Below are 23,656 nucleotides of genomic sequence, written 5' to 3' on the forward strand. Positions count from 1 at the left end.
GTAACAGTTAATCACTGAAAGTTTCATTACTCTATGATTAAAATTGTGGCCAGGAAGCTATTCACAAATACACACACTCATACACAAACAGGTGGTAAAACATAACCCCCTTCCAACTTCGTTGGCGTAGGTAATAAATACTCTCTAAGTCAGGTATCGAAATACATTGTATGTATGTGTAGTTTTAGGTAAATTGACTATTCCTCGAACCATTATATTAATACCGAAAAGTAAATTGATTTCTAAATTAATTTTCTTAAGTGTGTAATGATATTTCCTTTCCTCACTGGGCCATTTTCCCTGTTGGAGCTCTTATGGGCTTATAGCATCCTGGTTTTCCAACTAGGGCTGTAGCTTAGGTAATAATAATAATAATAATAATAATAATAATAATGACAACAACAACTTGCAACTATGTTTATGGTTTCAAGTTTGTACTGCGTAATATTTTCCCACAGCTGTCTCTGAGGTGAATGCCTCCCCGGGTCCAACGCTGAAACATATAACTCGTAAAGCTAACATAGATTTTGTGGCGTAACAGAATTAAGGATTTACAGAACACAGAGAGAGAGAGAGAGAGAGAGAGAGAGAGAGAGAGAGAGAGAGAGAGAGAGAGAGAGAGAGAGAGAAGCATTGAATTTCAAATATCACATTTGAACAAAAAATCGAAGCTTTGTGAAATGGGAGTCAAACTTAATGAAAAAAAAATCTACCACTTGGCCAGCACACTTTCGAAAATCGATCGCTAAGTATTTAATTTTGATTAGTTTTAGTTTATAATGCGAATCACTTCAATATCGGCAAACCCCAAACAGATGTCAAAGTGTTTTTTTGTTTGTTTTAAGTTTTTTATCGTTCAAAAATAGTTTATTTGTATTTTAACAAACTGGCAACTAATCCTTCTCGGTCAGTCTCTTAGCCTTGTAAGTTGAAAGTTGTGACTCGTAACTCGTTAGTTATGACTCGGTTGTGAATGGGTGAGGTCAGACCTGGGTGTTATACTGCCCACGTGGCTTCCTGCAACTACTTCTGGTGTTTAGCAAGAGCCCGTGGCTGGCCTGAAGATCCATGCAGTCTATAAGCAAGCCAGGAAACATGGCAAAGGTAAGAGAGTGACTCTGGAATTAAACTACAAGTCTCAAAACCTGAAAATAATATTGCGTAGTTCCAAAGGGTCCCATTGGATGTGTGGTTTTGAATAGGAAGTCAATGCATCTATTTCACTCAGTTTTATTGTATTTCGTTGTTAAGGGTTAAAGCAAGCTTATACGAACGTTGTCGATATCATTTAAAACTTGTCTGTCTTGATAAAGACGTCAAATCATTTCATTTCGATGTACTACTGACGAAATGTCACTGGACGCCATTTTCAATTTTAATTAGTAATGACTTGTTATCAACTCTAGTGAAACTTTTCACTTTTAGATTATTTAGTCTTCTCGTGTAGTAGGTTGAATTCGTTTTTCAGAATCTCTCTCTCTCTCTCTCTCTCTCTCTCTCTCTCTCTCTCTCTCTCTCTCCCTCTCTCTCCCTCCCTCCCTTATGCGTAATCACTATAATAACCAATCTTGCGTAGTGAAGTCTATCCCTTCAAGAGGAACGCAATTTGCCTTAATGTCTTCAGATAATGTGTTTTTACGTACATCAAAAGTATTAAATGATAATCTTACAGATCTCATGTTGCGTTCGTATGTTGGTGTCTTTCTTGATACCCCTTTTTTTTGTTTTAATCATTTACATATTACTATTGAGTGTCAAAATAATACCATTGTTTCATTATTTCCAGTTAGTTGTGTTAAACATGTCTCTGTTATTTCCTATAATTCATTTCTTGCTTTCTGTTTACCCCCCCCCCCTCTCTCTCTCTCTCTCTCTCTCTCTCTCTCTCTCTCTCTCTCTCTCTCTCTCGGGAAGGCATTACCCAGGAGGGGGGGAGGGTAATTAGGGGGAATACGCGATCAGGTCCACAGTTCTGTAGTGTGGTCGTTAAGTCATCTACGTATGTATATACAGAGGTAAAAGAAAGGGAATATTTTGTGCACTTGAAACCGAGGCAAGAAGATATCATCTTTACTGTAGGTAAATTCAAATCTTGAAGTATTTCATCCAAAGTGTAACATTGTACTGCATTCTTCCATTGTGTGTTTTTTTTTTCATTTATATTAAATGTATAAGGTTTTTAGTGGTGATATTTCATCACATTTCAAGGTTTGTCTTATATTGTTTCTTGAAGTTTTCAGTAACTTATGCAACTTGTTGCTGTTGCAATAAAGTTTAATTAGGTAGTGACAGTGTTTGGTAAGAATGGTACTAATTTATAAGATCATAACTTGTAGGCCTATGCAAGAATAGCCCTGATTTATATTTTGGTGAAACATGTTTTGAATGATATTTTTATAGGTATCAGACACACGTTTTCGAAGTTTACATGTTTACCTCCACCAACGAATTAGGAAGGAGGTTATGTTTTCGCCCCTGTGTGTCTTGCTTGTTTGTGGACAGCTTCCTGACCATAATTTTAATCGTGGAGTAATGAAACTTGCAGGGATTAACTATTATGTAGATAAATGGAAATGATTGAATTCTGGAAGTTCAAGGTCAAAGGTCAAGGTCACGGTCAAGCAAAATGTCCAAATTACGTAATCAGCCATAAGTCTGGACATCGTAGTCATGGAGACTTCAAATATGGTTCATATTCGAGTGTGTGAAAATCCACGCCAATTAATACATGTTAAGGTCGATAAATAAGCTGCCGCGGCGGAGGTCTGCACTCGTAGTGCCCCTCTAGTTGATTTTTATTTTTTTCTTGTTTGGTGCTATTCATTCTTAGGATAATTGAACTTGCAGGTGGTGTTAGAGAACGTGGTCTATAAGGAAATGGAGTAAGAATGTACTCTTCATTTTATTGTTCTTTCCTTCGTTTTTTCTTAGAAGTGTCTACTTCTGCTCCTGCTAGAGATACGAGGGTGGGGTTAAATGATGAGGAAATGCTACAATTCTTTTAAAGTATTCCTGTAGATGGCACAACAGATGGTAGAACCAGAAGGATAATTTTTGTCAACATAGTTTGTACTTAAACTTGTCACTTCCATTTACGCATTTCATATTTCCTTTCTAAATTCCAATGTATATAACCCCCTCTCTCTCTCTCTCTCTCTCTCTCTCTCTCTCAACAGTTGTCTTGTCTTCCTCGTGTATGGCGTTACTGTCGCTATTTCGTGTGTGGTAAATTAAGTGTTGGGTTTCCATAATGAAATGGTGAGAAGTTCGAGTTTTTAATTGTTATTATATATATGTATAATCATGGTATATTATTCTTGTGTTAGCTTTTTGCATTAAAGTATCTCGCATTTTATATCTAAAATTTTATATATTTTAGCTTTACGTATAGTTTTAACCCATAAGAAGATGAAAGGCAATCAAAGTATTGGTAGTATAGACACACACCTGATTTCCACTGCGTAGATACTGTTTCGTGATAAGATTCTTTTTCTATCTATGAATTACATGAGGAGATTTTAGGCTGATCATTTGCGTCAAAGGTACATTTACTGAAGCATTGATTTTCTTATATACTTTTATTCACTTGGTGAAAGGGTTTGTGTATCGTGATGGTAAGCAAAGCTGTACTAGACTGGGCCATCCAAACTAGGTTGGTTTGCTGTGAGCGATCATCACTATCACCAATCCAATTTGGACAGTCCTTTAATGAATGGCCAAACCCCAGATATGAGTAAGGAAATGTCTGAGGCCTATGTCCTGCAGTGGAGTAGAAGTGGGTTGACATATAGTTCTCGTGACTTGGATTATGCATACGGTTATTACCTCCGCCAACGAAGTTGGAAGGAGGTTATGTCTTACCCCTTGTTTGTGCGTTTGTAATTCGAGTTTCTTTGTGAACAGTTTCCTGGCCACAATTTTAATCGTAGTGTAATGAAACTAGCAGCGATTAATTGTTACGTATAAAGTTGGAAATGATTTAAATTTGACGGAATACTCGATCAGTACCCGTATGAGACGTCTCATAAGTTGAACATATTATGACGCAATGTCACGTGTTGTCCACAATTTTGTTGTGAGAGAGAGAGAGAGAGAGAGAGAGAGAGAGAGAGAGAGAGAGAGAGAGAGAGAGTCCTAACTAATTAATGGTTTTGTTACGTCAGTTGGATTCGTTAGATATTGTTTGAAACTAAGTTTAAACTTTAGCGGAGTTGGTAGAGACGGAGACATGTCCTTCCACCTGCGTCTGTATATGGTCTTTCTGTGCCAGTCCACACCCCCCAAACTTACTTAGTTCGTCAATCCATTGTCTTCTCTTCCTTCCCCTGTTTCTCTTACAATATCTAGGGACACATTCTGTTATTCTTAATGTCCATCTGTTGTCTGTCATTCTCATTATATGTCGTGCCCATGTCCATTTCTTTTTCCTGCGTTAGAATATCTCTAATTTACCTTGCTCTCGTATCCATGTTGGTCTCTCTCTCTCTCTCTCTGTTATTCCCATCATTTATTCTTTCCATAGCTCTTCGAGTTGTAACAATCATATGTTCTAAAGCTTTAGTAAGGATCCGAATTTCTGGTACTTAAGTTAACCTCAGGATATTACACGTTTTCAATAAAATCATTTATTTGTTACTTTACAGGTTGATAATAGAATTTTTAATTTCAGTAGACCATTACTTTAACAGTAACTACGTGTTTGGTTAGGCCTAATCTATTTGTTATGTACATATCCAATGCGTTTATGATATAATTCTTTTGCTTTCGAGATTTATATACAGTGTATGTATGTATGTATGTATTTATGTATGTATGTATGTATTTATGCATGTATGTATGTGTGTGTATGTAGTTTTGGTATTTTTTTTTAATGTTTTTAATCTCGTTTTAGTTGAATAATTGTAACCCACTAAAGCAATTATAACGAAATATATCGAATTAATCTTTTCGAAACTTCCATTTCACTTTTTACCTCCGCTAACGAAATTGGAAGGAGGTTATGTTTTCGCCCCTATTCGTGTGTTTGTCTGTTTGTTTGTGAACAACTTCCTGTCCACAATTTTACTCATAGAGTAGTGAAACTTTCAGGGATTAATTGTTATGTTGAGACGTGGAACTGATTCAGTTTGAAAGCCCTAGATCAAAGGTCAAGGGCGAGCAAAATGTCGACCGAAATAAGCTGCCGTGGTGGAGGTCTGCACTCTTGTTTTTTTTTTTTTAGTTTAATATGTTTTTTTACCCAGTTCAGTTTTGTATCTTAGATGGTTATTTTAGGAATTCAGGAACACGAAGACTCTCTCTCTCTCTCTCTCTCTCTCTCTCTCTCTCTCTCCTACGTCTATTGACGCAAAGGGCCTCAGTTAGATTTCGCCAGTCGTCTATATCTTGAGTTTTCAAATCAATACATTCATCATCTTCGACTTGACGCTTCATAGTTCTCAGCCATGTAGGCCTGGGTCTCCCAACTCTTCTAGTGCCTTGTGGAGCCCAATTGAAAGTATGGTGAACTAATCCCTCTTGGGGAGTGCGAAGAGCATGCCCAAACCATCTCCATCTACCCTTCACCATGAACTCATCCACATATGGCAGTCGAGTAATCTCTCTTATAGTTTCATTTCCAATCCTGTCCTGCCATTCAACTCCCAATATCCTTCTGAGGGCTTTGTTCTCAAATCAAAATCACTTAGATAATGTTTTGTCATACCATGACTAGTGTCGTTAGAGTAACACCGATCTCACCAAACTGATATAGCCTAACTTTTATAAGTAATTGTAGGCGATTTGATTTCCAAGTTCATCTCAACCTCTAGTCATTGCCTGATTTGCTTTTTTTTCAATCTTTAAACTCTTATTCGAAAGACCCTGTATCAGAGATCATAGTTCCTAAATACTTATATGATTCTACCTCAATAATCCTTTCTCCTTCTAATATTTCATCTTCCATTGTATATTCTATTATCATCATCTCTGTCTTTCTTCTGTTTATCATCGTGAGCCCAACTTAATATATATATATGTGTGTGTGTGTTCGTTTAATTAGTTTAGTCGTTAAAACATTATTCAAATATTAAGCATCAAATGTCTACTAGTTCGATTCCCTCTACCATAATTTTCAACTACGTTACTCAGGAGGTAGTTATTTTGATAGAGAGAGAGAGAGAGAGAGAGAGAGAGAGAGAGAGAGAGAGAGAGAGAGAGAGAGAGAGAGTTTGGTGTATCTCCCGATGAGAGGGAACAAGGTAAACTTCTCAGCCGTTGCTAAAATCAAAACTTCAAATATCTGACCAGAAGTGTAACACTGCATTCTTCCCTTGCTTTTCTCTTTCCTCATTTCTATTCGCCGTTATTGGAAAAGCTACAATACTTAGAAAAAAAAATAATCGTTATTTAATTCAGTTTTTATTGGCTGGGTTAGTCTCAATTGTCCTGGTCGAAACATATACGTATTCTACTGCTCGGTAGCCCGAGTGTGAACAGTGATATCAGTTTTGGTCACTTTGGAGTTGGGGAAGACTTGAATACATAAAAGACTGTTTTACTAACGTGACTAATTTCCATCTAAATATATTTTTGATAAGGTTGGTCTTCTCATCCTGAAAGTAGTCTCTTAATGGTACACTTTAGCTCAAGGCATTCTGCCTTTCTAATTATTATTATTATTATTATTATTACTTGCTAAGCTACAACCCTAGTTTAACAGGATGCTATAAGCCCAGTGGTTCCAACAGGGAAAATACCCCAGTGAGGAAAGGATAAAAGGTAAAATAAAATATTTTAAGAACAGTAAAAACATTAAAATAAACATCTCTTATATAAACTTTAACAAAAGAGGAAGAGAAATTTGATAGAATAGTGTGCTCGAATGTACCCTCAAGCAAGAGAATTCTAACCCAAGACAGTGGAAGACCATGGTACAGAGGCTATGGCACTACCCAAGACTAGAGAACAATGGTTTGAATTTGGAGTGTCCTTCTCCTAGAAGAGCTGCTTACCATAGCTAAAGAGTCTCTTCTACCATTACCAGGAGGGAAGTGGCCACTGAACAATTACAGTGCAGTAGGTAACCCCTAGAGTGAAGAAGAATTGTTTGGTAATCTCAGTGTTGTCAGGTGTATGAGGGCAGAGGAGAATATGTAAAGAATATGCCAGACTATCTAGTATATGTGTAGGCAAAGGGAAAATGAACCATAACCAGAGAGAAGGGTCCACTGTAGTACTGTTTGGCCAGTCAAAAGACTCCATAATTCTAGTTTTGTAGTTCTTACTAAACAAACTAATGATAATTTCTTGGTAAGATCCATTGTTGTTGTGTTTACTAGCTGGTGAATGGATTGTGTATTGCAATACCAGGTATGCAGTTAATTGTAATATTCAGGCCTTCTTTATCATGGGGCTCAATACTATACAGTACTCTAGAAGTTTTATTCCAGCTGTGACTAAGGTGTGGAATGAACTTCCTAGTCGGGTAGTTGAATTGGTAGAACTTCAAAAGTTCAATCTTGCAGCAAATATTTTTATGTTGAACAGGCTGACATAAGTCTATTTATAGTTTATATATGAAAGGTCTGTTTGAAAGTTGTTACTGTTCTTGAAATATTTTATTTTAATTGTTCGTTACTTCTCATACAGTTTATTTCCTTATTTCCTTTCCTCAAAGGTTTATGTTTTCCCTGTTGGAGCCCTTTGGGCTTATAGCATCCTGCTTTTCCAACTAGGGTTGTAGCTTAGCTAATAATAATAATAATAATAATAATAATAATAATAATAATAATAATAATAATAATAATAATAATTGGTTCCTTCTCATACAGCTTCCTTATCTCCTTTCCTCACAGGTCTATGTTTTCCCTGTTGGAGCCCCTTGGCTTATAGCATCTTGCTTTTCCAACTAGGGTTGTAGCTTAGCTAATAATAATAATAATAATGGGTTCCTTCTCAAATAGCTTCCGTATTTCCTTTCCTCACAGGTCTATGTTTTCCCTGTTGGAGCCCTTGGGCTTGTAGCATCCTGCTTTTCTAACTAGGGTTGTAGCTTAGCTAATAATAATAATAATAATTGTTTATTACTTCTCATACAGTTTATTTCCGTATTTCCTTTCCTCACAGGTCTATGTTTTCCCTGTTGGAGCCCTTGGGCTTATAGCATCCTGCTTTTCCAACTAGGGTTGTAGCTTAGCTAATAATAATAATAATAATAATAATAATAATAATAATAATAATTGTTTATTACTTCTCATACAGTTTATTTCCTAATTTCCTTTACTCACAGGTATATGTTTTCCCTGTGGGAGCCAGTGGGCTTATAGCGTCCTACATTTCCCAATAGGGTTGTAGCTTAGCTAATAATAATAATAATAATAATAATAATAATAATTGTTCATTACTTCTCATACAGTTTATTTCCTAATTTCCTTTACTCACAGGTATATGTTTTCCCTGTGGGAGCCAGTGGGCTTATAGCGTCCTACATTTCCCAATAGGGTTGTAGCTTAGCTAATAATAATAATAATAATAATAATAATAATTGTTAAATTCCTTTACTCACAGGTATGTTTTCCCTGTGGGAGCCAGTGGGCTTATAGCATCCTACATTTCCCAGTAGGGTTGTAGCTTAGCTAATAATAATAATAATAATAATAATAATAATGGCAGATTTTATTTCTACTACTGTTAATAATAATAATAATAATAATAATAATAATAATGGCAGATTTTATTTTCTTTTACTGTTGCAATGGAGTGAGTCATAACTTGTGTTTGAGAGTTGTCTTGATTTAGATTTTAGTACATCCTATTTTGAATAGTTATTTAATCGTAGTCAACTAGTAATTTGGTACATTAAAATACTCATGTTTACATTAGTCTCATAAGTACTTATATAATCTCAGAGTATTATTATTATTATTATTATTATTATTATTATTTGCTAAGCTGCAACCCTAGTTGGAAAAGCAGGATGCTATAAGCCCAGGGGCTCCAACAGGGAAAACAGCCCAGTAAGGAAAGGAAACAAGGAAAAAAATTAATTGTTTTAAGAACAGCAACAATATTAAAATTAATATTTCTTATATAAACTATAAAAACTTTAACAAAACAAGAGGAGGAGAAACAAGAGAGAACAGTGTGCCCGAGTGTACCCTCAAGCAAGAGAACTCTAACCCAAGGCAGTGAAAGACCATGGTACAGAGGTTATGGCACTACCCAAGATATGCGAGTTTCTGAAGCTATAACATGTGCCTTAATTTCCCATTCGAAGTTGGCCAGTCATGACTAACGAGGTAATTTTGTTCCGTTCAAAGAACGTGTTCCGTTCATGTCTTCGTTTGGGCCGTGAATGTTACAGTATGACGCAATAGTCTTAACTCGTACATGTGCGTAGTTATTCTCACAACCTTCCTTTACCAGTGTTGGCTGATCATCAGAAATTTCTGGATACCTTCTGAAATTCGTAATGATTTGTCAGTTATTTCCTAAAATTTTATAAATATATACAGAAATCTGGGAAACAAATATAAATCATAAACTTTTAAACATTTCTAGGGAAATGGAACGGAGAGAGAGAGAGAGAGAGAGAGAGAGAGAGAGAGAGAGAGAGAGAGAGAGAGGAGAGAGAGAGAGAGAGAGAGAGAGAGGAGTGTCACTTTCGCCATGTTCACTCGTATTTGAACTTCTGTGTTCAAAGTTTGTTTGGCCTGTCGCCTGATTAACTATATTACGGTAAGATTCTGTCATTCTGCTGTGATTTCATACATAACTACACTTGATTGAATCTGTCATTCACCATTTAGAAGAAATATTGAATCATTTGTTGAAATCAGGCCAAAGAAACTAATTTGTGTGTAGGCCTAAGGGTAGCCCATTTTTGTGTTTTAGTGAAGACCACGTTTACACACACACACACACACACACACACACATATATATATATATATATATATATATATATATATATATATATATATATATATATATATAAGCTAATATTATTAAAGTTACGTTTACTTTTTGTATTCAGTCAAATAAATTACAATTCATTTAATATGTCAAAGGAAATTGCCAATAATTTACAATTTTTTTTTTGTAGCATGTTATTAATATCGTAGTTTTTTCTACTTTCATGAAAATTCTTATTTTGATGCATAGGCCTAAGTATTTTTCTTTAAATTCATATAAGAAAAATGTACAATTGATTTCTTATCTCATTTCCTTTTGTATAATCTATTCATGATAACAAATAGAATACTTGTCAGGAATTATTGGGTCTTCCAACTCTAGTGCCTTGTGGAGCCTTAAGGGTGTCTGTCTGTGTTGGTTGGCCAGTTATTATGACCACGGTGGCCAGCTGGTGGTTTGGTGATGGTGGGAGACTTGTGTGATCGTTCAGAGTAAGCCAACCTAGTATGTGAGGCCCTGACTAGTACAGGTATGTTGATGTTGGTGTTTGGCCAGTTATTATGACCACGGTGGCCAGGTGCTGGCTTGGTGATGGTGGGAGACTTGTCTGATCGCTCAGAGTAAGCCAAGCTAGTATGTGAGGGCCTGACTAGTACAGCTATGCTGATCTTGGTGTTATACAAACCCTTTTACCTCTTTAAAGTATCCCCACATATGGAGAGCTCTTGTTATTATTATTATTAGCTAAGCTACAATCCTGGTTGGAAAAGCAGGATGCTATCTGTTGAGTCATCAGTAGCCATTGCCTGGCCCTGCTTGGTCCTACCTTGGGTAGAGGGTCTTGGGTGTTGATCACATTTAATGTGGTCAGTCTCTTGGGCATTGTCCTGTTCAATAGGGCAGTGTCACTCTTCCTTTGGTTGCTGTAACCTCACCATTCTTGTGAGCTAAGGATGGGGGGGGGGGAATTGAGAGCCTGGAGGTGTATCTGTTGAGTCATCAGCAGCCATTGCCTGGCCCTGCTTGGTCCTTCCTTGGGTAGAGGGTCTAGGGTGTTGATCACATTTAATGTGGTCAGTCTCTTGGGCATTCTCCTGTTCAATAGGGCAGTGTCACTCTTCCTTTGGTTGCTGTAACCTCACCATTCTTGTGAGCTAAGGATGGGGGGGGGGGAATTGAGAGCCTGGAGGTGTATCTGTTGAGTCATCAGTAGCCATTGCCTGGCCCTGCTTGGTCCTTCCTTGGGTAGAGAGGGTCTTGGGTGTTGATCACAAGTAATATGGTCACTCTCTAGGGCATTGTTCTGCTTGATAGGGCAGTGTCACTGTTCCTTTGGTTGCTGTAACCTCACCTTTCTTGTGAGTTATGGATGGGGATGGTGTGGGGGGGGGGGGTTTGAGAGCCTGTAGGTGTATCTGTTGAGTCTTCAGTAGCTATTGCCTGGCCCTGCTTGGTCCTTCCTTGGGTAGAGAGGGTCTTGGGTGTTGATCACAAGTAATATGGTCAATTTCTTGGGCATTGTTCTGCTTGATAGGGCAGTGTCACTGTTCCTTTGGTTGCTGTAACCTCACCTTTCTTGTGAGTTATGGATGGGGATAGTGGGGGGGGGGGGGGTTTGAGAGCCTGTAGGTGTATCTGTTGAGTCATCATTAGCCATTGCCTGGCCCTGCTTGGTCCTTCCTTGGGTAGAGAGGGTCTTGGGTGTTGATCACAGGTAATATGGTCAATTTCTTGGGCATTGTTCTGCTTGATAGGGCAGTGTCACTGTTCCTTTGGTTGCTGTAACCTCACCTTTCTTGTGAGTTATGGATGGGGATGGTGGGGGGGGGGGGGGTTTGAGAGCCTGTAGGTGTATCTGTTGATTCATCAGTAGCCATTGCCTGGCCCTGCTTGGTCCTTCCTTGGGTAGAGAGGGTCTTGGGTGTTGATCACAAGTAATATGGTCAATTTCTTGGGCATTGTTCTGCTTGATGGGGCAGTGTCACTGTTCCTTTGGTTGCTGTAACCTCACCTTTCTTGTGAGTTATGGATGGGGATGGTGGGGGGGGGGGTTTGAGAGCCTGTAGGTGTATCTGTTGAGTCATCAGTAGCCATTGCCTGGCCCTGCTTGGTCCTTCCTTGGGTAGGGTCTTTGGTGTTGATCACAAGTAATATGGTCAATTTCTAGGGCATTGTTCGGCTTGATAGGGCAGTGTCACTGTTCCTTTGGTTGCTGTAACCTCACCTTTCTTGTGAGTTATGGATGGGGATGGGGGGGGGTGGTTTGAGAGCCTGTAGGTGTATCTGTAGAGTCATCAGTAGCCATCGCCTGGCCCTGCTTGGTCCTTCCTTGGGTAGAGAGGGTCTTGGGTGTTGATCACAAGTAATATAGTCAATTTCTTGGGCATTGTTCTGCTTGATGGGGCAGTGTCACTGTTCCTTTGGTTGCGGTAACCTAACCTTTCTTGTGAGTTATGGATGGGGATGGTGGGGTGGGGGGGTTTGAGAGCCTTTAGGTGTATCTGTTTAGTCATCAGTAGCCATTGCCTGGCCCTGCTTGGTCCTTCCTTGGGTAGAGAGGGTCTTGGGTGTTGATCACAAGTAATATGGTCAATTTCTTGGGCATTGTTCTGCTTGATAGGGCAGTGTCACTGTTCCTTTGGTTGCTGTAACCTAACCTTTCTTGTGAGTTATGGATGGGGAAGGGGGGGGGGGTTTGAGAGCCTTTAGGTGTATCTGTTTAGTCATCAGTAGCCATTGCCTGGCCCTGCTTGGTCCTTCCTTGGGTAGAGAGGGTGTTGGGTGTTGATCACAAGTAATATGGTCAATTTCTTGGGCATTGTTCTGCTTGATGGGGCAGTGTCACTGTTCCTTTGGTTGCTGTAACCTCATCATTCTTTTGAGCTAATTATGGGGATGGTGGGGGGGGGGTGTTTGAGAGCCTGTAGGTGTATCTGTTGAGTCATCAGTAGCCATTGCCTGGCCCTGCTTGGTCCTTCCTTGGGTAGAGAGGGTCTTGGGTGTTGATCACAAGTAATATGGTCAATTTCTTGGGCATTGTTCTGCTTGATAGGGCAGTGTCACTGTTCCTTTGGTTGCTGTAACCTCATCATTCTTTTGAGCTAAGGATGCGGATGGTGGGGGGGGGGGTGGGGGTTTGAGAGCCTGTAGGTGTATCTGTTGAGTCATCAGCAGCCATTGCCTGGCCCTGCTTGGTCCTTCCTTGGGTAGAGAGGGTCTTGGGTGTTGATCACAGGTAATATGGTCAATTTCTTGGGCATTGTTCTGCTTGATAGGGCAGTGTCACTGTTCCTTTGGTTGCTGTAACCTCACCATTCTTGTGAGCTAATGATGGGGATGGTGGGGGGGGGGGGGTTGAGAGCCTGTAGGTGTATCTGTTGAGTCATTAGTAGCCAATGCCTGGCCCTGCTTGGTCCTTCCTTGGGTAGAGAGGGGCTTGGGTGTTGATCACAAGTAATGTGGTCAAATTCTTGGGCATTGTTCTGCTTGATAGGGCAGTGTCACTGTTCCTTTGGTTGCTGTAACCTCACCTTTCTTGTGAGCTAATGATGGGATGGGGGGGGGGGGTGTTTGAGAGCCTGTAGGTGTATCTGTTGAGTCATCAGTAGCCATTGCCTGGCCCTGCTTGGTCCTTCCTTGGGTAGAGAGGGGCTTGGGTGTTGATCATAAGTAACATGGTCAATTTCTTGGGCATTGTTCTGCTTGATAGGGCAGTGTCACTGTTTCTTTGGTTGCTGTAACCTCACCATTCTTGTGAGCTAAAGATGGGGATGGTGGGGGGGGGGGGTGTTTGAGAGCCTGTAGGTCTTTCTGTTGAGTCATCAGTAGCCATTGCCTGGCCCTGCTTGGTCCTTCCTTGGGTAGAGAGGGTCTTGGGTGTTGATCACAGGTAATATGGTCAATTTCTTGGGCATTGTTCTGCTTGATTGGGCAGTGCCACTGTTCCTTTGGTTGCTGTAACCTCACCATTCTTGTGAGCTAAGGATGGGATGGTGGGGGGGGGGTGTTGAAAGCCTGTAGGTGTATCTGTTGAGTCATCAGTAGCCATTGCCTGGCCCTGCTTGGTCCTTCCTTGGGTAGAGAGGGGCTTGGGTGTTGATCATAAGTAACATGGTCAATTTCTTGGGCATTGTTCTGCTTGATAGGGCAGTGTCACTGTTCCTTTGGTTGCTGTAACCTCACCATTCTTGTGAGCTAAAGATGGGGATGGGGGGGGGGTGGTGTTTGAGAGCCTGTAGGTCTATCTGTTGAGTCATCAGTAGCCATTGCCTGGCCCTGCTTGGTCCTTCCTTGGGTAGAGAGGGTCTTGGGTGTTGATCACAGGTAATATGGTCAATTTCTTGGGCATTGTTCTGCTTGATTGGGCAGTGCCACAGTTCCTTTGGTTGCTGTAACCTCACCATTCTTGTGAGCTAAGGATGGGATGTTGGGGGGGGGGGGTTGAGAGCCTGTAGGTGTATCTGTTGAGTCATTAGTAGCCAATGCCTGGCCCTGCTTGGTCCTTCCTTGGGTAGAGAGGGTCTTGGGTGTTGATCACAAGTAATATGGTCAATTTCTTGGGCATTGTTCTGCTTGTTAGGGCAGTGTCACTGTTCCTTTGGTTGCTGTAACCTCACCATTCTTGTGAGCTAAGGATGGGATGGGGGGGGGGGTTGAGAGCCTGTAGGTGTATCTGTTGAGTCATCAGTAGCCATTGCTTGGCCCTGCTTGGTCCTTCCTTGGGTAGAGAGGGGCTTGGGTGTTGATCACAGGTAATATGGTCAATTTCTTGGGCATTGTTCTGCTTGATTGGGCAGTGCCACAGTTCCTTTGGTTGCTGTAACCTCACCATTCTTGTGAGCTAAGGATGGGATGGGGGGGGGGTTGAGAGCCTGTAGGTGTATCTGTTGAGTCATCAGTAGCCATTGCTTGGCCCTGCTTGGTCCTTCCTTGGGTAGAGAGGGTCTTGGGTGTTGATCACAGGTAATATGGTCAATTTCTTGGGCATTGTTCTGCTTGATTGGGCAGTGCCACAGTTCCTTTGGTTGCTGTAACCTCACCATTCTTGTGAGCTAAGGATGGGATGGTGGGGGGGGGGGGTTGAGAGCCTGTAGGTGTATCTGTTGAGTCATCAGTAGCCATTGCCTGGTCATCAGTAGCCATTGCCTGGCCCTGCTTGGTCCTTCCTTGGGTAGAGATGGTCTTGGGTGTTGATCACAGGTAATATGGTCAATTTTTTGGGCATTGTTCTGCTTGATAGGGCAGTGTCACTGTTCCTTTGGTTGCTGTAACCTCACCATTCTTGTGAGCTAACTATGGGGATGGTGGGGGGGGGGGGGGGGTTGAGAGCCTGTAGGTGTATCTGTTGAGTCATTAGTAGCCAATGCCTGGCCCTGCTTGGTCCTTCCTTGGGTAGAGAGGGTCTTGGGTGTTGATCACAAGTAATATGGTCAATTTCTTGGGCATTGTTCTGCTTGATAGGGCAGTGTCACTGTTCCTTTGGTTGCTGTAACCTCACCATTCTTGTGAGCTAATGATGGGGATGGTGGGGGGGGGGGGTTGAGAGCCTGTAGGTGTATCTGTTGAGTCATCAGTAGCCATTGCCTGGCCCTGCTTGGTCCTTCCTTGAGTAGAGAGGGTCTTTGGTGTTGATCACAAGTAATATGGTCAATTTCTTGGGCATTGTTCTGCTTGATGGGGCAGAGTCACTGTTCCTTTGGTTGCTGTAACCTCATCATTCTTTTGAGCTAATTATTGGGATGGTGGGGGGGGGGTTTGAGAGCCTGTAGGTGTATCTGTTGAGTCATCAGTAGCCATTGCCTGGCCCTGCTTGGTCCTTCCTTGGGTAGAGAGGGTCTTGGGTGTTGATCACAAGTAATATGGTCAATTTCTTGGGCATTGTTCTGCTTGATGGGGCAGTGTCACTGTTCCTTTGGTTGCTGTAACCTCACCTTTCTTGTGAGTTATGGATGGGGATGGTTGGGGGGGGGGGGGGGTTGAGAGCCTGTAGGTGTATCTGTTGAGTCATCAGTAGCCATTGCCTGGCCCTGCTTGGTCCTTCCTTGGGTAGAGAGGGTCTTGGGTGTTGATCACAAGTAATATGGTCAATTTCTTGGGCATTGTTCTGCTTGATAGGGCAGTGTCACTGTTCCTTTGGTTGCTGTAACCTCACCTTTCTTGTGAGTTATGGATGGGGATGGTGGTGGGGGGGGGGGTTTGAGAGCCTGTAGGTGTATCTGTTGAGTCATCAGTAGCCATTACCTGGCCCTGCTTGGTCCTTCCATGGGTAGAGAGGGTCTTGGGTGTTGATCACAAGTAATATGGTCAATTTCTTGGGCATTGTTCTGCTTGATAGGGCAGTGTCACCGTTCCTTTGGTTGCTGTAACCTCACCATCCTTGTGAGCTTAGGATGGGGGAGGGGGGGGGGTATAGTTTGAGAGCCTGTAGGTCTATCTGTTGAGTCATCAGTAGCCATTACCTGGCCCTCCTTGGTCTTACCCTGGGTTGAGAGGGTCCTTGGGTGTTGATCACTTGTAATATGGTCACTCTCTAGGGCATTGTTTTGCTTGATAGGACAGTGTCACCGTTCCTTTGGTTGCTGTAACCTCACCATCCTTGTGAGCTTAGGATGGGGGAGGGGGGGGGGGTACAGTTTGAGAGCCTGTAGGTCTATCTGTTGAGTCATCAGTAGCCATTGCCTGGCCCTCCTTGGTCCTACCTTGAGCGCTTATCATATGTAATATGGTCACTCTTTAGGGTATTGTCCTGCTTGATAGGACAGTGTCACTCTCCTTTCCCTCTGCCATTCATGAGTAGTCCTTAAACCTTTAGATATTCTCTCATTAATCAACTCGGAAGCTTTGAAATTTACCCCCACACACTTTATCATCAGGCCTGAATTTGCAATCTATTTGTGACAAGATTCGTTTATTAAAGTATTTACAAGGCACGGACTAATAATAAACACCAAATGTTTATTTAGAGTTTTATTATTGCACGAAGTATGAAGAGGAGGGTGTAAGAAATAACAATCTCGTGTTGACAAAAAGAAAAGAAATAACAATCTCGTGTTGACAAAAAGAAAAGAAAACAATCTCGTGTTGACAAAAAGAAAAGAAATAAATCCGGTTGGAAATTATATAAATCCTATTTAATCTCTCTCTCTCTCTCTCTCTCTCTCTCTCTCTCTCTCTCTCTCTCTCTCTCTCTCTCTCGTGATTTTTTGTTTGAATGGGAATACCTTAATATGGTGAAACGGATTGTGTATCTCATACCAAGTTGGTTTGCTGTTAGCGATCAGACAAAAACATTCCACCATTACCCATCACTTAAACTATTATATATTTCATCATATCCATATGACAATAATAATTGTAATTTTATAATAGCTGTATCTGCTTGATCAAAACTTTTAAGTGTTTTTACTTTTTCTTATTCTCTTACAATATTGAGGTGTATTGAAAATATCTTCCTTAGTCTGATTATTCGATAGATGTGGTGGATGGAACTTGCGAACTTATTCTTCGTCTACAAGCAAATCTGTTAGATACGCAGAAGAATGACAATCAGCTGTTTAATAATCAGCTGTTTAGTAAGCACCCACCTCGTTGCCACATCTACACGATATCGTATGGTAGGTGAAGGTTTAGTGAATGATATTAAGGAAAAGTGGCAACAGGCACGTGCCATATGTACGATAATATTTGACTCTAGCCCCGGAAGGAAGTCAGCATTTACGTTATATAAGCGGTAAGGCTAAACATTCCTTGTAATTATATCTTCGTCCCTATTTATAACTTTATCATATCATCATATATGCTTTTTATAGAGGCGGAAATGAGTCAAATCGGGTTAAATGCTTCAAATTATTCTGTTTGCTCCAGTTAATGGCGGTATCTGGCAACTCTAATGTATCGCGGAAAGGGAGGAGGGTGTGGTGGTAGGACAAGTCACGGGTTTCGACGTCTACCTTCGTTAATATGACAACGAAATGTCATTATTTTAATAGAATGTAATTAATTACATTTCTAAATCAATTTTATCAGTTTAGTTATCCGTACAGGTAGGCCTAATAGACTTATTTTTCATTATTCACACCAATATCAACCTAGCCAACTTACGTCTGTTCTGGCCAGAGCAGAGAGCCCATCTACTGGGCATTTCGGAAGACTATTTTAAGTTAAGTAAATACTTTTCCCTCAATGTTTCCATTCTGAAATCAGTATATAAACAGCAGAAATTCATTTGAGTAGTCATAGTTACAAATATTTCATCGTGCACGTATTTTCTTGGCCAAATAACTAACCTAACCTAACATAACCCATGGGGGTAACACTGAATGATAGGCCCAGACACTCATTGTAACACATTGTGGTTTCTACTTATCAGGAAAAACGTTTAATTATACAAGTGTATATCTATCTATCTATCTATATATATATATATATATATATATATATATATATATATATATATATATATATATATATATATATATATATATATATATATATATATACATAAATATATATACATATATATACATATAGTGTACAGTATATATATATATATATATATATATATATATATATATATATATATATATATATATATATATATATATATATACATACACACACATACACACACATATATACATACACACAGTGTATATATATATATATATATATATATATATATATATATATATATATATATATATATATATATATATATATATATATACATACATATATACATACACACAGTATATATATATATATATATATATATATATATATATATATATATATATATATATATATATATATATATATATATATATATATATATATATATATATATATATGTATAATGTTTACAGTATGTATATATGTGTTTGTAATAGAACACTGCAAGCTAAATAAAAAGCAGAAGCTATTGTCAGAATTTGTGGAAAAAGGGGTTAGAGGAGGATCTATACCTTCAGGCTGAGAGAATACTATACAGTATGAGCATGAGAAACTCAAGGGAGTTCTGCTGGTCTACATATTTAACCATATTGTTAATTACCCTCTTATGGACAGCAAAATCATGGGGGTTCTAGGAGTTATAAACACCAAAAGGACTCTTACATCAGACTTTGTCATTGTTTTGACTTGACAGCTAAATGAAAATGTCATTTGAACCATCTATATAAGCTTGCTGGGTGACTCCATATCTTGATAGTAGAATATTAAAGTCTGGCCACATTTCCTGTACAATTATGAGTAATGTAATAGGAGTAATGTCTTTATATAACCTAGATGTACTGTAGTTGTAGCACTAATCATGTTGCTCTTCATTTATACAACTTGCCTAATTGATTCCTGCATTGTTCTAATGGGGGATTTACATTTGAAGGATGCCGAGAAACAAAATTACTTTTTTTCTTAAAAGAATTGTTCTTTTTTAAATTAAATTCATCACTTAATCTTTTAGATGATATTTAGCAACGTATTACAGTAAAGAATCTTCTTTTGTACCTATGAACATAAAACCTATCATCCTTTAATTAGAAGGATTACTTTGGCTCGAACTGGTATTGGTGGTCGAACGGTGAGGGAGCACCCCATCACAGTTGGTTGTCTATTCAGTTTTGCTTCGACTTCTTTGCTGTTAGTATGTGTGTGTGGTATAACTCCAAAATTGTGGGTTCTTTTCTTGTTTTCATGTTTGTGGGGGAAAGGTGAAGTGGGACATAGACCCACAGTCTTTGTTCTTTGTATCGGGCATGTCTATGCAGGCATCCCCCTGTGCCGGTGTGTTAATTGTGGCCTCCGGTGTAATGAAAGGCATGTGCTCTGAAGGGGAAGAAGTGCTCCAGGCCTTTGTTAGGGATGTGCTAGGGACCCCAAGTGTTCTTTGCTTCCATGAGGAAGCTGAACAGATTGCTTTTGTGACTGTGCTTTGTTATTGACGGACTAACTTGGGTTTTTCTGTTAGACCCTCTATGACTGCTTTGAGGGATTTTGATGGCAAGTCTGCCTCTCCCCCAGTAACCCCTGTGTAGCAGATGTGGAGGTTGTGGTGGTACCCATGGTTTTTAGGGTATTCAGGGTCTGATAAGTCTGGTTAGGTAAAGGTAAAAGTAAGTCCCAAGTTGAAATGTTTGACTCCCAGTCCCTGGTGTGACCCTAATCACTTTTCAAGTACCAGTCTTCCCCTCTCTTCCCCGTGTCCATTTCCCTAACCTTGTGCCAGGGGTTACAAGTCTATGTCCTCCCCATGTTCAGTGCACCCCAGTTTTGTGGTTCTTGCTGGAGCAATCCATGTAATTTGCAATCATGATTATTGACAATGCTGGTGGTAGTATCTGCAAAACATAATGGTTGTTAAGAACTGACACTGGAGTAAATATGATTAATGATAGATTAATTTGACTTGATATTAGACAATGGTATACATAGGCCATGAGTAAGTATACATAAAGATAGGTTATAATTTTGATGTTATCCTTTGAATCATTAAGAGGATATAAAACATTGGTTCGTGGGCCTGAAATGTATACTGTACTGCGCGTGGATAACCGTACCCACGTGATATACATGCTCCAGTCATACAGTATGGAGAGCTGGATATATTAACGGATTTGGTATGATCCCTAATACCTTAATACTAATTTTACATAGTTCACTATACCTGCCTAAGGATTTAAAGTGAGCAGTAGGTGAGAGATGAGGAGGAGTGAGGCTACGCTTGGGCTTCATGTAAACAACGCTTTCCCCACTCAGTCTTATCAGCTCCTTACCAATGCATTGGTACCACATCATAACTCTTCATCTCCCCCAAAGCTTTTAATAGCAGTTAAGAGCTTAGTTACTCCATTGACCCAGTCATTGAACACGTGCCAACATGGTTTCCTGGTTATGCAATGAGGGCGTGAGGCAGGTGGTGGGCAGGGTAATGTAGGAATCCCATTGTGCCCAGGTGACAAATCACTGGCCAAGGGTAGCACCGATGCATGGACCTTAATGGGGGTAGCTTCATTGGCATTTGGTTGGTTGATGGCACGCTCGAGGGTGATGCTTTACCTGTGAGGGGGTAATTAAAGGTGCGTTAACTGTAGTCCTTTGTGTAGGGGTGGGCCCAGTTAAGTTTGCCATCCGCACATCCTGCACATGAATATCTGCAGTTATACCAGGCCAGAACACAAAGCCCCATGCCCATTGTATAGCAGCGGTAAGTGCATATTCCATCTGGTCGCCAGTGCTTAAGGCATTTGTGTGGGCTGATGGTGAGGGAAGGCGGGATGTTGCGTCTGCAGCCAAATTTGATTTCCTCGCTTAGTCATAATCCTGAAGTTTCATGGCAGTGTTCGTTGCTTCGGCCTAAAAAGTCTTGTGTTTGTGATCATGTCAAGGGTGCGGTCACAAAAAATCTTGACCACCCCACACGTCTTTGACTAGAATAGAATGAAGCCTATCGTCAGCCGCACATGGCGCCCAGCAGTGGGATTTCAATGGTAACCAACCATGGTGCAACAGACCCCAGTTTCTTATGTTATTTTCTAGTTGTAGAAAACGGAACTAGAAGTATAACCCTATTTAAATGACACTGGTTTGTATAGCTAGGAAAAATACAAATTGTTTTTTAAATACTGTAGCCTATGTAGTTTTGTATTTGTGAATCTAACTTCCATTAACCTTTCTTTCAATAATACTGTATTTTGCAGTTGTTTTTAAGTGAATACAAACTTTCATAATTTGTTGGTTTACTCCTGATTTATTTAGTCATGACCAAAATTAAAAAGTTGTGGGATTCTGGTAAGATTGTATAGTAACCAACTATCCAACCCACACTGGAGAGGAGCGGCTGAGTTGGTGACGGAGCTTTACTTATATCCTGGCTGTCTGTGCAGCCAGATGTGTTTACTGTGCTTTATACTGTTGTTGTGCTGTGCTTTATGATTTTTTTATTTTTCTCTGTGCGAGTGATCCATCCTTTTTGGAGTTTTCAGAGATGCCTGTGTCCAAAAATAAATCTTGCTTTTTGAAGTACTGATGGGATTGATATTGCATTGCTTATGGGATACAGTGAACCAGAAATCACACACAATGGTACTCTATCCTCTGGCTTTGGCCGTTGTCCACCCAGATCATGAAACAATGCAGGTATTCTTAGTTTCAGATTTTGACAATGTTAACAGATCCCTATCTCTTATGAGGGTACTCAGGGAGGCCAGTTTTTTCTTTCGGATATTGTCAATCGAGGGGATTTTTAAGATTTACAGGTACTATCTCTGGTAATAATGTTGAAAATCTCACCAAAGATGCCACCTTGAACACTCATTCGAGTGGCAGTAGATAAACCTCTATCTTCAGTAACAGAATCAGCGTTGTTGAAGCGATTCTATTATTCCCCATTATGAGTTCGATTGATTGATTATGAGCTATCTGGCATCCTGACAATACGAGCTCGAATCGAGTCTGGCCTTACAGTATGGAAAAACACCAAATTAGAATCTTTTACTTAGAGAGAAACTAATATCATTCACATTGAATTCATGTTGGCCTGATTTCGCTTTCGTTCTTGTAGTTACTGTACTGTATCGTGTAGCATTGAAGAAACCTTTCTGATATGTCATTTAATTCTTAAAATAAGTTTGCAACATAATACAATTGATATAATTGTTACTCTGGTCATGTAATCCTTTACTTGGGACTGACCTCTAAGCCTTGGCTATCTTACAAGTCGGTCTTAAGATGTATTTTTCTTTATCTGGGTTAAGGGTTAAACAGACAAATGCCTGTTACAGGGAACTTTCTCTCACCTCAGGAAGACTCCCCATATAAATAGTGAGGGTTTGTTTTTGCATAGGAACAAACCATAAATCTTCAAGATTTTTCCTACCTATACAAACCCAAGTTATTAATTTGATATCCCGCCTTATCCCTCCTGCAAGTCTTATTTCTCTTCCTCTTGTTATATGAAATTTTTATAGTTTTATGTGAAGGATCTAATTTAATGGTGTTACTGTTCTTGAAATATTTCATTTTGTTGGTTTATTCTTCTCTTGTAGATTGTTTATTTCCTGGTTTCCTTTCCTCACCGGTCCATTTTCCCCCGTTGGAGCCCTAGGGCTTATAGCATCCTGCTTTTCCACCTAAGGTTATAGCCTAGCTGGTAATTATAATAGTAGTAATAAGTGAAGGTATGTTGTTCACTCGGTCGCTCCTCTCCAGCTTTGATGGGATAGTTGGTAACCATACAGTGTCAACCAGAATCCTTCAACTTCTCAATTCAGGTCGTAATTAAGTAAATCGGGTGTAAACCCATATAAATGATTCAGGTTAGTTCAGTTAATTATTTGCAATTTACTTATGGCTGGAATTTATAAGACTACTAATTTGTTTTCATTTTTTTCAGATTGAATGGAGAGAGAGGGAGAAACAGACTTGACAAGCAAATTTGGTGGTGTTGAAGAGGCTGACATAAGTCTCTCTTCACATAACATATTTTATGTTTTAGCTTATAGCTTTCTGATTTTCTAACTAGGTTTGTAGCTTAGTAATAGTAATAATAATAATGACTAATAATAATGATAATAATAATAATAATAATGATAATAATAATAATAATAATAATAATAATAATAATAATAATAATACTGTATGTAAATTTATATACTGTATACATATGTGTGTATGATAATAATAATGATAATATTAATAATAATAATGATAATAATAATAATAATAATAGTAATAATAGTAATAAAAATAATATCATCATCCATATATAT

The 23,656-nt window shown here is 39.5% G+C and overlaps 1 protein-coding gene across 5 annotated transcripts in view; it reads left to right on the forward strand.

Annotated features, from left to right (window-relative positions):
* The first annotated feature begins 962 nt into the window (after positions 1-962).
* The window catches only part of LOC137636204 (ELKS/Rab6-interacting/CAST family member 1-like), a 114,785-nt gene continuing 92,091 nt past the window's right edge, over positions 963-23,656 (forward strand). For all 5 annotated transcript variants that reach the window (XR_011042988.1, XR_011042989.1, XR_011042994.1 and 2 more), the window contains exons 1-2: positions 963-1,104; positions 23,281-23,409. The gene's annotated coding sequence lies outside the window, so the exon portion shown is untranslated. The remainder of the gene's footprint in view (positions 1,105-23,280; positions 23,410-23,656) is intronic.

Source organism: Palaemon carinicauda, unplaced genomic scaffold, assembly GCF_036898095.1.
Source record: "Palaemon carinicauda isolate YSFRI2023 unplaced genomic scaffold, ASM3689809v2 scaffold250, whole genome shotgun sequence".
Taxonomy (NCBI): domain Eukaryota; kingdom Metazoa; phylum Arthropoda; class Malacostraca; order Decapoda; family Palaemonidae; genus Palaemon; species Palaemon carinicauda.